This window comes from Chamaea fasciata, unplaced genomic scaffold, assembly GCF_029207755.1.
Source record: "Chamaea fasciata isolate MVZ Bird 193981 ecotype frontalis unplaced genomic scaffold, bChaFas1.0.hap1 SCAF_47, whole genome shotgun sequence".
NCBI classification, from domain to species: Eukaryota; Metazoa; Chordata; class Aves; order Passeriformes; family Sylviidae; genus Chamaea; species Chamaea fasciata.
The window spans coordinates 855,263-868,615 of NW_027094132.1; positions in this window are offsets into that span (position 1 = coordinate 855,263).

A 13,353-nucleotide genomic window follows, 5' to 3' on the forward strand; every position below is an offset into this window, starting at 1 on the left:
GCAATCCAGAGGATCCTGATGGGGGATTGTGGCTCTGGTGGAACCTCTGAGTACCTGCTCCAGCCTCTTGGCTCGAATTACTCCGTGAGTAGCTGAGTCAGGGGCCAGGGGTTGCTCTCTGGCTGTGAAATGGGAAAATTCCATCAGGAAAGTGCTGGGATGAGCCTGGAGGGAGGTGGGGCTTCTCCAGCCTCTCCTTCTTGGACACCTTCCTTGCTCTGCTTCGTTTTTCTGGGGGAGGAAAAGGTGAGGAGAAGCTCCCCAGGGAATATTGCAGAGGAATCTCCAGTTCCAGAAGTACAAAAAGTGCCCAGCCTCAGGAATTTATCCCAGCTCAGGAAAAGCACTAACCTCTCCAAGCCTGAACAATGTGAAAACCGATTTATTTTTTAAGACTTAGTGACTAAAACCAATAAAAAGAGGTAATGCAAGGACTGGATTTTGCTTCCACAGGGAAAAGCCTTGAATTCTATGCTGGAACTCATCATTTTCCCATCATTTCAGTGGAAAGCTTCTTGCTGAACAGGTACTTCCCAGGGCTCCTGCAGAGTGCGCTTTGCTTTGCTTTCATTCCTCCTGGAGGTAATTGGATCAATTATCTCTGACCCGAGCTGAGCTTGCTGTAAAGGGGCAGGAGGTTTGTGGAGCCCCAGGAATGGGGAACATTCCTGGGATACTCCAGGAAATGTTCCTGGGATGGCTCCAGGGAATCCTGGTGTGCCACAAAAAGCTCAGGAGCCTTTGACGTTTGTTTGGCTGCAGGGAGAGGAGTCCGTTAGAATCAAAACGCTGCATTTGATGTAGAATATCCTGAATTTCATCGTTTCAATCTAAGCAGAACTCCCAGTCTTAAAGCTTGGTTTTAAAAGACATTTTTGTGCAGTGGAGATTTCTTTGACTTGCCTGGAAAATTCTCATCTTCCCGAGGGACATTTTGGGTGAAAGTTCTGGATTCTGGAGGACAATGAGGGGACCCAAAGGAGCAGTTTGGGAGCTCCCTGTCCCCCTGAGCTGTCCTGGTCCTTTCTGGGCTCCTCGGGACCAGCCCTGAGGCTTTGATTGGACGCTTTCCTTGTGAATTTGGGGTGTTTTTTAAAGAAAACCTTTCGTTGGACACTGTCACCCGTGCTTTTTGGTTGTTGAGGGTTCTGGTGTTGCCTTCGGAGGCTTTGGGAAGGGAACTTTATCCCAAGAAATCCTCCCTTTTCCAGGGACCTCTCACTAGAGGTCAGCACTGCCACGCTGCCGGCTCGGGAATGTTGGATGGTTGGGATTAAAACCACCGAAACTGCAGCTTCTGGGGCTTGTTTGGGTGCCTGATGTGCACCAGCCTTGGTCCTGGCACGAGGTGTCCATCCTGGGGTGTCCATCCCTGGCAGTGTCCAAGGCCGGGCTGGACATTGGGGTTTGGAGCACCCTGACGTGGTGGAAGGTGATTTTGAAGGTCCTTCCAGCCCAAACCAGTCTGTGATCCCATGGTACCGAGTCCAGTCTTTGGGAAAAGCACCTCAGTGCCTTCAATCAACTTCTCTTTGAATGTTTATTAATGGAAGGCAAAGCAAAGGGATGAGCTGGGAGGGAAAAAAGGGGAGGGGCATGGTCTGAGGGCTGAAGACATGGAGCTGTCAAAAGGGAGGAAGGGTGGAGGGAAAAGGGACGGATGGTGTAGCAAGGCATGGAGAGGGTTGAAGGCACGGGAGCTTCCCACAGGCATCAGCTGCGTCAATCATCAGCTGTACCTGGAACTCCGGCTCCTCCGGCTCCAGGCGGTCTCATCTTCTGTGGCCCCTGAAGGTCTTCTAAGGTCACCGGTTTTTCTGAGCCAGCAGATGACTGCAGTTCTGCAATTCGCTCCTCGAACATCAGCTGGACAAAGAGGCTTATCTGGGAGGGGCTGTCGTCGTCTCTCAGGGCCTGAAGAGCTGGAAGAGACAGGCACAGAGCCCCGGTCAGAGCCCGGATGTGCGGGAGTCCAAGGAGACCCTCCTGCCAAGGGCCATCCGAGCCAGCTCCTGCCGTGGCCACCACAAGAGAGGAGAGAGGGGCCAACGGGATTCGCCGCAAGGTGCTGAACACGAATCGCCCCACCCGCGTCCCCGAAATCTCTCCGTGTTCTGCGCACGCCAGCCCTTGTCCGCACAGGGAGCCAGGCCCTCCGCAGGCAGGACAGGGATTGCAGCCCCCTGCGCGAGCATTGCGGCTCCCCCCGGCAGCCCCGCTGAGAACCCGCTGCCCTCACTCACCCTCGCTGAGGGCCTGGAGCTCTTCCTTCTGCCTCCTCAGGCGCACCCCGGCGATCCCTGGGAACACAGAGCCTGTCAGGGCCCCAGCGGCACGGCGCCCTGCCAGCGGCGCTGCCAGCCCTGTGGCCACACGGCCTCCTGCCCCGGCAGGGCTCGGCCCGGGCCCTTGCCGCATCCTGCCGCCCCAGGGCACGGCCGCAGAGGGCGGCAGCAGCCCCGAGGGCAGGCGCGGCTCCACGGCGCCGGGCGCGGATGCCGCTGCCGGGACGGGGGCTGGGGCTGGGGCTGGGGCTGGGAGGGAGCCCGGGCTCGTGGCTCACCGATGAGCTTGATGGCCGCCTCTCGCAGGGGCTCCTGTGGGTGCTCCAGGTAGGGCAGGGCCAGGCGCAGGTGTTCGGCCGCTCGGCTCTTGTCGTCTGCCAGCTGGAGAGAGCGGCAGGAGGGAGGGAAGGGTTGGCGCGGGCTCAGCCCCTCGGCCGGGCGCTCCCGGCGCCCAGCCCCGGCCTGCGCTGCCCGCACAGCCCCGAGGCCCGGCCAGCGGGCGCCGGGCTCCGGAGGGGGCGGAGGGCCGGGCGCTGCCCGGGGAGCCGCGGTGCCGCCCCGCCCCGCGGCCCCGCTGGGCCGGCGCTCCGTCGGCGCCCGACTCGGGGCACAGGAGCCTGGAGAAGAGCCCGCGCGGCCCCACGGAAGGGAGCGGCGTGTGGGGCGCAGGCCGGAGCCCCTGCGTGCGGCACTGGGCAGGGGCCACGGCTGCCAGCCCCGCACACCGAGCCCCGCCGTCAGGGGGCTTCTCCAGAGGCCGTCCTTACCACGCACTCGGCGAACTTGAACAGCTTCTCCGTCTTCAGCACGTGCTGGAGGTCGCTCCTCTTCAGGAAGCCGGCCGCACAATGCAGCGTTTCCCGAGAGGCCTGGAGAGCAGCAGAGACGGGAGCTGGCAGCGCAGCCCAGCCCAGGGCACGGGCCCTGCGTCCCTGCGCCAGGGCCAGCAGGAGGCTGCGAGCCGGGAGAGGTGCCCGGGCAGGAGGCAGCCGAGCCCCCTGTCAGGGATGCACCGGCATCACACAACGCCTCACCTTGGCCACGCGCTCGTTCACCTCGTGGCAGTGCAAGTAGAGTGGCAGCAGGCTCTGGCTCACAACTGTGTTCAGTGGCTCTTTGCCCTCATCCGCTACCAAGCCCATCACCTTTTGGAAAAGCTGAATGGAGAGCAGCTGCACCTGGCTGTTGTCCTGAAGGAAAGGAAGCGGAGGAGGCCTCAGCACCAATTTCTCCAGCCCAGCCGGGCAAAAGCCTAAAAATCCCCAGGGCACAAAGTTTCTGGGCAGCAGCTAATGCCCGTGGCACGCAGAGCCTTACGTTTCCAAAGAGCGAGAGGAGGAGGTCGGCTAGCTTCAGGGCAGTGGTCCTGCCGATCACGGAGTCTTTCTGCTGGCACACATTGGTGAGCGCAGCGAGGGACATGGCGACCACCTCTCCGTCGGCATCACCAAGCCGCTCCAGGAGGCTTGGAAGCAGGCTGCGTACACCTCCGGCCTGTATGGAACACAAGGCTGTGCTGGGAAGCCACCAAGAGCTGCAGCGCCAACACCGCCCTGGCTCTGCTAGCCCACCCTGCCGCTGCTGGGCCCAGAGGCCAAAGGCCTGTCCCGAAGCACTCGAGCAGCTGGAGCAGGAGGCAGGAGAGCTGGGAGCAGCTGCCTCAGCTCCTGAAGCCCAGCCAGCCAAGGGGCTGCTTTCCCCAGCGCAGCTTCAGCCGCTGCCCCCTTCTCACCATCGAGGGCTCCTCGCTGAGCAGCACAAGGCCTTTGAGCGCCAGGTGACGTCTCTGCCTGCACGTGCCCCGCAGGTGCCTTGACATCTCCTCCAGGACACGGCCTGCGCATTCCCTCAGGTCCAGGTACTCGATGACCTGAAAGGCACAGGGCAGTGACAGGTGACCCGAACAGCAGGAGCCCAGAAGCGCACAGGGCCGGGCCCAGGCAGCAGCAGCAGCAGCAGCACAGGGCTCGGGCACCGGCCCAGGCAGCTGCAGCTACGAGAGGGCAGAGGGCTGAGAGGCAGCTGAGCGAGGCAGCGCTGGCTCACCTCCACCAGGAATGCCAGGGAGGGCAGATCCCAGCGTGGCTCCTCCCTGCTTAGTGGCTGGAGTAGGTAGAAGCCAATGCGGGAACAGGTGTGGCCCAAGTGACGGCGCATCTCCCTGTCAGGGGGAAAAAGGCAGCAAGAGCCTGAGGTGGGGGGGACATTCTTCTCCCAGGAGGTCTAACTCACAGGTCCGGTCTTTCCCCAGTATCTCTGGAGGGGGATGTGGGCGCTTTGGGAGGCGGCCCCTTCTGGGCACCCTCATCTGCCAGCCTTTTCCAGTCGGCTTGGCCGTCCCTCGGTGACGAGGCCCTCGAGGCCATGAGCACAGGGACTGTGTGGGGCACAGGGGACAAATGTGGGAGAGAAGGGGTTCTCACCTGGCCAGCAGACCCACGGCATAGTGCTGGGTGTCAGCACAGAGCAGCGTGTCCCAGCCACGCTTGCGCTCCATAGCCATCATCTCTGTGTTCCACCACATTTGGCTGAACAGAGCCTTCATGGCCTGCACTGCAAACCTGTGTGCAGAGCAAAACCCAGGTCACACGGCGAGCGCTGGCGCCGGCCACAAGGACATTGAAAAGACAGGAGGACTGGCACCTGTTGGGGTTGCTGGGAAGGCCGTGTTCCTCCTGGCACGCTCTCCAGAAGTTAGCAACTTCCACTGGCATCTCTTGTGTGGTGATGACAATGTGGAAGAGGAGAGCAACAAACAGACGGGCTGAATGAAGGAGCACTGCCCTGTGGCATTTGGGCACCTGGACAGTCAGCCACAGCCCCAGAGTTGCCTGCAAAAGAAGCAGCCCGAGACAGAGCTCAGTGCTAAGATGTCCGTGTGGCAGGGCCCGAGGGGAGACGCAGGGGGAGCGACGGGCCTGGAGCCCCCTGAGCCTGCCCTAAGCCAGTGCCTGAGGCAGGGAGAGGACGGAGAGCTGATGGAGAGGCGACCGGGGAGCGAGCAGAGGCCGGTTCCAGAAGCTCACCGCCAGGGCAAAAACGTCCTCGTCGTCGCCATCGGAGGTGGTCGTTGTATGCAGAGGCCAATCCTCCATCACGCGGATGAGTGCTGGCAGCACCTTCTCCGCTGTCACAGCCGACGAGCCTATGGCTCTCCACATGCTTGCAGCAGCTCTGTGGGATTGGAGCTCTGTGTCAGGGCCGTCTCAGTCACAGTAGCATGCCCTGTGCAGCTGTGGAGGCCCAGGTGACAGAGCCCTGGTGCCCTGAGGGGCAGGGAGGGAGCATGGCAGCAGGCTGGTGGAACAGAGGGGCCCAAGGGTCCTGGACCGCTCCGCCTGTCTGGCAGAGCCCATTGGACAGGCTCTGCAGGGCAATGGGCCCTAAAGGCTGCTGAGCCCTGAGCTCTCAAGGCAGGTGGGCCCCATACCTGTCACACGTTGGGGCACAGCGCAGGAGGGTCAGCACAACGTCAGCAGGTTGCTCTTCGGCCAGCCTCAGAAAGTCCAAGCGCATCCTGGCATCCAAAGTGACACAGGCTGCCAGTCTCTGGTGAAGGTCCTTCACCATGGCTGGCACCTGGAGGAGACATGGGGAAGACCTGGAGCGCTGTCCAAGGGAGCAGCTTTCCCCAAGAAGTGCTTCCCCTCCCGCCACACTCTCCTGGCCTCCAAGACTCAGGGTCTCTTTTGTGTTGGTGTTTCTGAAGGCCACGCACTCAGTCACTGCCATGTCCGTATTTGCTGCGTCATTGATTGCAGCATCCAAGCACTGAGCCAAATCTGGGCTGACATTGGGCTCTGCCTGGAGCTCAGTCAGCCTGCGGTCAGGCTCAGCTGTTGCACGGGTTCTGGTCATCCCAAGGCGAATGGGCACGAGCCTCCGGAACATCTGCAGGAGAGCAAAGGACAGGGAAGAGAGACACGTTCCATGGAGTGCTCCAAGCGCGGAGCTCGGCCGAGCAGTGGCAGCAGGCCCAGCCCAGGCGGGGATGGCTGCACGTACCTTCAGTGATCTGCAGAAGCGGCCACGGGTGGGCTTCTTCTCCTGTGTCTGCTCCATGGTTGCATCTGGCAAAGAGCGAGCGTAGCCAGAGCTGAGGGGTTGCAGGAGCGGCCAGAGAAGCCAGCCCTGCTCTCCCCAGGCAGGGACAGCCCCGGGATGCCCCAGGGGATGGAGCATAGCTGCTGCAGGGGCAGCCTCGGCCCCTCTTCCATCCTGTCAGTGGGCGGAATGGGAACGGGGATGGGATGGGATGGGGCCAAGCTGTCCGCAGCCATCGGCCTTGTGGCCCGGCTCTGCCACTCACCATCCTGCTGTGGCTGGAACTGCTCCAGCTCTTGAGGGGGTTGTGCTGGAGCATCTCCAGGGCTTGTATTTCTTCTCCCCCAGCAAACTGTGAGGAGGTCGCGAAATCTGCCTGCCATATCAGCGTCTGGCCTCGAGGGCACCTTCAGACAGATGTCGCTGAGGAAACTAGGGAAAACCCTGAGGCAACAAGTCGTGCAGTTGTGCCTTGAAGGCACCTGCGGCAAAGAAGCCTCAGGAAGGCTGCAGGACAGCAAGTCCTGCACACTGGTCTTGAGGGCTCCTGCCACAACGACAGGAGACTCCTTGTGGTGCTTCAGGTCACCAGATCCTGTGGTCTGGCCGCGAGGGCACCGACCGCAGGGTTGGGAGATGCCTCGGGAAAGCTCCGAGTCACCAAGTCCCGCAGTCTGGCCGCGAGGTCAGCTGCAGGAGCAGCGCTTCGGAAAGGCTCCGGGTCGGGCACAAACGAGCGGGCTGTGTGGGAACTCCTCACAGCACCTCTCTGGCGCGTCCTGTCCCGTGGCGTGCTCCGAGCACTGTGGCGTGGCTGCGTTGTTGCCAGCACCTATGTCACTGCGTGTCACAAAGGCTCCTTGGACACCCTGTGCTGTTCCCTGCCACGGTGACCACGCTGCTGCACCGTGTCACAAAGGGCCCATGCACACCCTGCCACCTGCCCTGGCCCTGCCCCCGCTCCACCCAAAGTGGCCCAGGTCGGAAGGAATCCCTCGGCCCAAGTGTCTAAGAGAGCCCAACAGGGCCTTGAATGATTTGATGGCTCGAGCCATCAGCAACCGCTGCCCTGCTCTGCGGGCTCAGGGCGGCAGAAGGAGCCCCCAGGGCTGCCGACGCAGCCGCAGCGGGAAGGGCACGGGGCCTGCCGCAGAAGCTGGCACGGCCTCCCTTCTCTCAGCGGATAATTGTCTTCAACCAAAGTCAGGCTTTCACTTCAAACCCAGCTCAGTGCAGGCAAACCCTTGGGCAGCTAAGATCTCCAAAATGCTGCTCGATCCAAAATGACCAATTCCTCTTTAATTTCTCTTTTTGGGTCACTGCTGATCCTCTCCTCCTCTTCCCCCTTCCACTCAGCTGAGTTGGCAAAGGCTGGATTAGCCACTTTTTCCTTATGGATGAGCATGGCAACTTGTTTTGGTTTGGGAAGACAGGTATTTGCTAGGTAAAAGTTGGAGGTTTTTTTGGAATGGAGAGCGTAAACTTTTTTTTTGCTAAATTATAAATTTACAATTAGAGGTTTTTAGGCAAAGATTTGGGAAATAGGAATAGCAGTTTTTTATTAGTATGTATTACAAAGTAAACAAACAAACCCCCTTCAAATAACTACAGTATTAATAACAAAAGAAAAACAGTATTAAGAACTTTGAGGGCTTTGTTTTACAAAACTTAGGGCAGTTTGGTTTTGGTGTTCTTGCAGGATTTTTAGAGCAGCAAGCTGAAAGAGTGGAAAGTTTCGGGCTGGTAGCTGGGATGGCAGGGTGTCCCGGCAGCGCGGGGCTGCAGGGTCACTCTGCAGCAAGAGGAGCAGCGCTGAAGAAGCCGAAGGCGGGGCAGGGCTGGCTTAACTCCTGCGGGTGGCAGAGAAGGCTCCGGATTCCGGCTGAACTGGCCAGAGTAGATTTTTGAGGACTGGATTTTTTTTGGCTACAGTGAAACTTTTCCAGTTAGCAACAGTTTAGCCGGTTTTTTTTTTTTTTTTTTGAAGGTCCGGAGGGGGGGGAAAAAAAAAAAAGGACAGCTTCTAGCTGCTTTAAGGTTTGTTTTTTACTTGCGTGGGGGTTTTTTGTTACTTTGTTTCTGTTTTTGTTTCGGCTAAGTATTTTGAAGTGTTTAACATTTGGTCTCTTTGGTAACTTATGGGGAAAAAATTCTTTAGAGAAAGAAGGAACAAACCTAACTCCCAACATTATCTAGTTTGAATTTTTTTTTATACTAACATATTATATTGAGTTTAAACTGTTAAAATATATATATATATTTATATATATATACATGCAAATATGGATACAGTCACATTGTCATGGGTAGTTTACTTTAAGACAAGGTTTTTTTGAGGTATGCATTGGGGTTTTTTTATTATTTTTTTGCATTATTTGCGAGGTGCAACTTGGTTTCTGAGCAAAGACAATTTCACGGATGGGATTGTTTTTGCTGGAGGCAGGATTAATTTAAACAGTTTTTCTCAGTATACTTTTCATGTGTACTATTGGAACTTTATTTTTTGTTGTTGTTTGCATGGGCTTAGATTGGGCAGGATTTGCTCGGTTGGTGGAACTTTGAGTGTTTACTAGCTATGTGGCTTTTGCTAAATTAATACTTTAGTTTTTGAAAGTTTTTTTACTTAGTGCTTTTAAGGTAGCTTTAAGCAGGTTATTGCACTGTTTAATTTTTTCGACCGCTGGTGCATGATAAGGAATATGGCATACTTACTTAATGCTATGTTTTTTAGCTTAGGTGCTTATAAGACAATTTTTGAAATGGGTTTTATTGTTTGATTTGATTTTTTCAGGGGTGCTGTGTTTTCACAGGACTTGTTTTTTTAGGCTCAGGATGGTGTTTTGGACAGTAGCATGAGGCACAGGGTAGGTTTTTAACTATTTAGTGATGACTTTTCCTGTGGTTAGTACATAGCACCTGCCCTGGCGGGTTTGGAGAAGGCTGATGTAGTTAATTTGTTAGGGTTTTTTATATTTATATTTGGACTACTGCTTACTATACCATAAGGGCTTTACTTGCTTGGCTTGCTTGATTGCAGCACGTGTTTTATAGTTATGGATAACTTGAGAAATGCTGTCTATGGTTAAATTTACTTCTTGGTTTTGGGCTCACTTAGAGGTGGCATTTTTGCTTGGATGATTCGAGGCATTATGGGCTTATTGAGCTAGGAACAACTTTTTTCTGTCTTGCTAATTTAAATTTTGATACTTTTATTTTGGCAGCTTGATTGACTTGCTTATTATTTTGGTGGTTTTTATTAGCTTGATTCTTGGGAACATATGGGAATTACGTGGCGGATTTTTACAGGTAGTTTTTTACGCGAGTGGCAATGTTTTTTTTTTCATCAGCAGCCTAGATTTTTTTTTTTTTTTATGTTGCAAGTTGGCCTTTTTCTACTTTTTTAGCCAACTCTATGGAGCATTGGCTACTACTTACGAATTAGTGTAGAGGTAGAGCTTTGGCTACTCTTTGTTTTTAGCAATGTCAAGGGTTAATTGGACAGCTTTGAGTTTAGCAAGCTGACTTGATTTTTTTTTTCCTTTCAGTGGCTTTTGCAACTTGTCATGTGGGGTTTTATACGGCTTCTTTCTACTTATGGTTCATTTTTACGATGCGACAGGAATCGTCAATGAAAAGGGCGTAGCGTGGTTTTTTCGCCGGCAGTTGGTTGTACGGAGGAGCTTTTTTTGCTTGTGTCACTTGTTCTTGCTTTTCTTTGTCTGTGAGACTAAAGTTGTTTTTTTTTTCTCTTTTCTGGTCAGTTTGTAATTATTTTTAAAATTTATGGGTGATTTGTGTTTTTAATACGGGTGCGCTGTGTGATGAGGGCAGTCTATTTGCTCTATGTGGCGTCGGTGGCATGGTGGGTGGAGGCAAATGAGGATTCGGTACCTTCAAATGTTCACAGAACCATGGAATTCCACGCTGGATGGGTTGGAAGGGACCTTAAATCTCTCATTCCCAAGCCCTGCCATGGGCGGGGACACCTCCCACTGTCCCAGGCTGCTCCAGTCTAGCCTGGGACACTTCCAGGAATCCAGGGGCAGCCACAGCTTCTCTGGGAATTCCATCCCAGCCCTCACCACCCTCCCAGGGAGGGATTTGGGTTATAATATTTGCGTTTGGCTTAGGATATAAAAGCATGTCCAGGACGGGTTAGGTAATTTGGGTTTTTTTCCAAAACAAAAATCCCTTCAGAATTGTGGAATTTTATTCTTCCAGGTTCTAGAATGTGCTGAACTATTTGTATGGATGAAATGAATGAAATTATCCCAGATGAAATAATTTGCTGCCAGTTAAGAGCCTGCTGCTATAATTATTTATTAAGCATAGATCTCTTTAGATTGGTGATGTGTTTACCAACACCACAGTGCCACATCTACATAAATTATAAATAAATACATCTATATACATAGTGTAACCCATGATTGAAGTGATGTTGTGCCTGAACCCCTGATATCACCCACCTTTCCCTCTGGAAGGATTTTTAATTTGAGTATTTAAGGGAGAACTTTCCCCTTTCTGTGTGTGTTAGCCATTGCAGAGTTTCCCTGCAGAAAGCTCCAACCTGTGTTGACATTTTGCTTTCCTTTTTTCCCCTGATCCTGCCTGCCCTTGATTCCAGAGGAGAACAATGGGAGGGGAGTGAGTGCTGAGGGTATTTACAGCACAATCATGGGAAACGCTCCCCTCACCACTGAGCCCTTTTCCTTCCCCTGGCAAATCCTCTGGCTCTGCTCCAGCCTCGGGATCCATGAGCCTCTTCCCTGAGGGAATTGTTATCAACCTGGAAAACTCCTGTATTCCAGTGGCACAAGGAGACATCCGAGATCCACCTTCCTGGTGCATTCAGAAGGTGCTGCTGGGGGAGTTACACTGATCTGAACAGCTCCAAAGGTCAGAGATTTCTTTGTAATCAATTCCTTTTCCCAGCCTTCTGAAGTCTAATGATCAGCTTTCCATGATTGTTGTGGTGGTTGCAGGGTTTGAGGGGCAGCAGAGTAAATTGGATTTAGGGATAAATTGCCATTTCTTCACAAGACTGAAAAGGGAGGGGAGGGATGTTAATATTTCATGTGGCTGGGAGAGGAAATGCCTGGCAGTGCCAGGGGAAGAGTCACAGCACCTGGGCTGAATTCACCCAGGTTTTTTTGGCAGCAATGATCTCATTGATCAACATGAAAGGACAGAAAACAATTCTGCCCCAGGGCAAGAGAAGCCTGGCTCAGGAGGGGCCATCACTGCAGTCACAGAAGGTTTCAGTGAGCTGGAGAAGGCAACAGAAATGGGATGTGTGCTAAAAGAAATGTGAGGGGGTAGAAGGTCAATACCAAAAATCAAATCAAATTAATCCTTCCTTCTTTTGTTTTTGCTGTGTTTCCATCTGTTTCCATCTTTCCATTTGCTGTGTTTCCAAAGCAAGGAAGGGGCACGAGTTTAGGAGGGGCTGGTTCAGCTCAGCCTTGCTGATAAAGCAATTTGGGTTTTCCCTCATCAATCTGTTTCATTAACTAAAAATGCAGAATTGGAGAAGTTGTGGGATATTTTTGCATTTTTCTGCAGCTGGCGGCAGGAGACTTTGCTCAGACTGGGGGTTGGGGCTGTCCAGCCTGGAGAAGAGAAAGAGCTGGGGAGATTTCATTGGGGCCTCCCAAGACCACAAGGGAGCCTGAAAGAGCTGCAGAGGCACCTTGGACAAGGACCTGGAGTGCCAGGACAAGGGGGAATGGCTTTAAACTACAGGGGGAGAGATTTAGATGGGATCTTGGGAAGGAATTCCTCCCTGGGAGGGTGGGGAGGGCTGGGCTGGAATTCCCAGAGCAGCTGTGGCTGCCCCTGGATCCCTGGGAGTGTCCAAGGCCAGATTGGAGGCCCTGGGACAGTGGGAGGTGTCCCTGCCCGTGGCAGGGTGGGGCTTGAAGGTCCTTCCATCCCAAATTCCATGATTCCAGCCCAAAGATAACCTGGATTGGAGGCAGCAGTGCCTGGGGGCTAAAGCACCTTCCCAGCTGTTATCAGAACAGGAGTTGCAGACATTTTATCCCTGGGTTTTCTTCCTTGTCCCTCAGCTGGGAGGTGATGGGAACGACCAGCAGGAGCTTCCCCAGGCCCTGGGAGTGGGACACTGGGAAGGGGACACTGGGAGTGGGACACTTTGGGAATGGGATACTTTGGGAGTGGGACACTGGGAGTGGAACACTGGGAATGGGACACTGGGAGTGGGACACTGGGAGTGGGACACTGGGAGTGGGACACTTTGGGAGTGGGACACTTTGGGAATGGGACACTGGGAGTAGGAGACTGGGAATGGGACTCTTTGGGATGCTGTGGGAATGGGACACTTTGGGAATGAGACACTGGGAATGGGACATTTTGGGACAGTTTGGGAAGGGGACTCTTTGGGAGTGGGACGCTTTGGGAGTGGCACTTTTACAACCACTATTGGCTTTGTGGTTTATCCTGAGACAACAGACCCAACCATAAATTGTCACTTCAGGGCCAGCATTTAGTGCCAGCTCAGGGAAATGCAGGGTGGTTGTGGCAGGTATTAAACACCCCCAATAAATCCTGGAGGAGGATCCCAGGGTAACAATGCCTGCTTGCCAAATCTGTTTGCAGAGCGCACAAAAGCAACGAGGAAAACATTGCAACAGCACAAAGGTTTTCTCACAGCTCCACCACAGGCTGCTGCCTCGGCAAAGCTGATTGTTGGTGCTTTTCTTCCAGCCCCAAACTGGGATTGAGCCAGGCCCTGCATCCATTGGGACTGGGATGCTGTGGCTGTAGGATAAACCCCCAGCCAAGCCCCGCAGGGAGCCATTTATCCTGTTTGGAGCCCGTTTATTTTTCCTCCTTCCCCTGAAGATGTGTGTGAGGAGCAGAGATTCAGCCAGGCCCTCTTCCCAGGCCCATGGGATGTGTGTTTCTTTCCCGTTTCCTGGAAGCGCTCGGTGTTTGGGGAAGGTTGCTGGGCCACGAGGAGCTGCTGGACACCATCCACAGCCCCTCTCAGGCATTTTCTGCT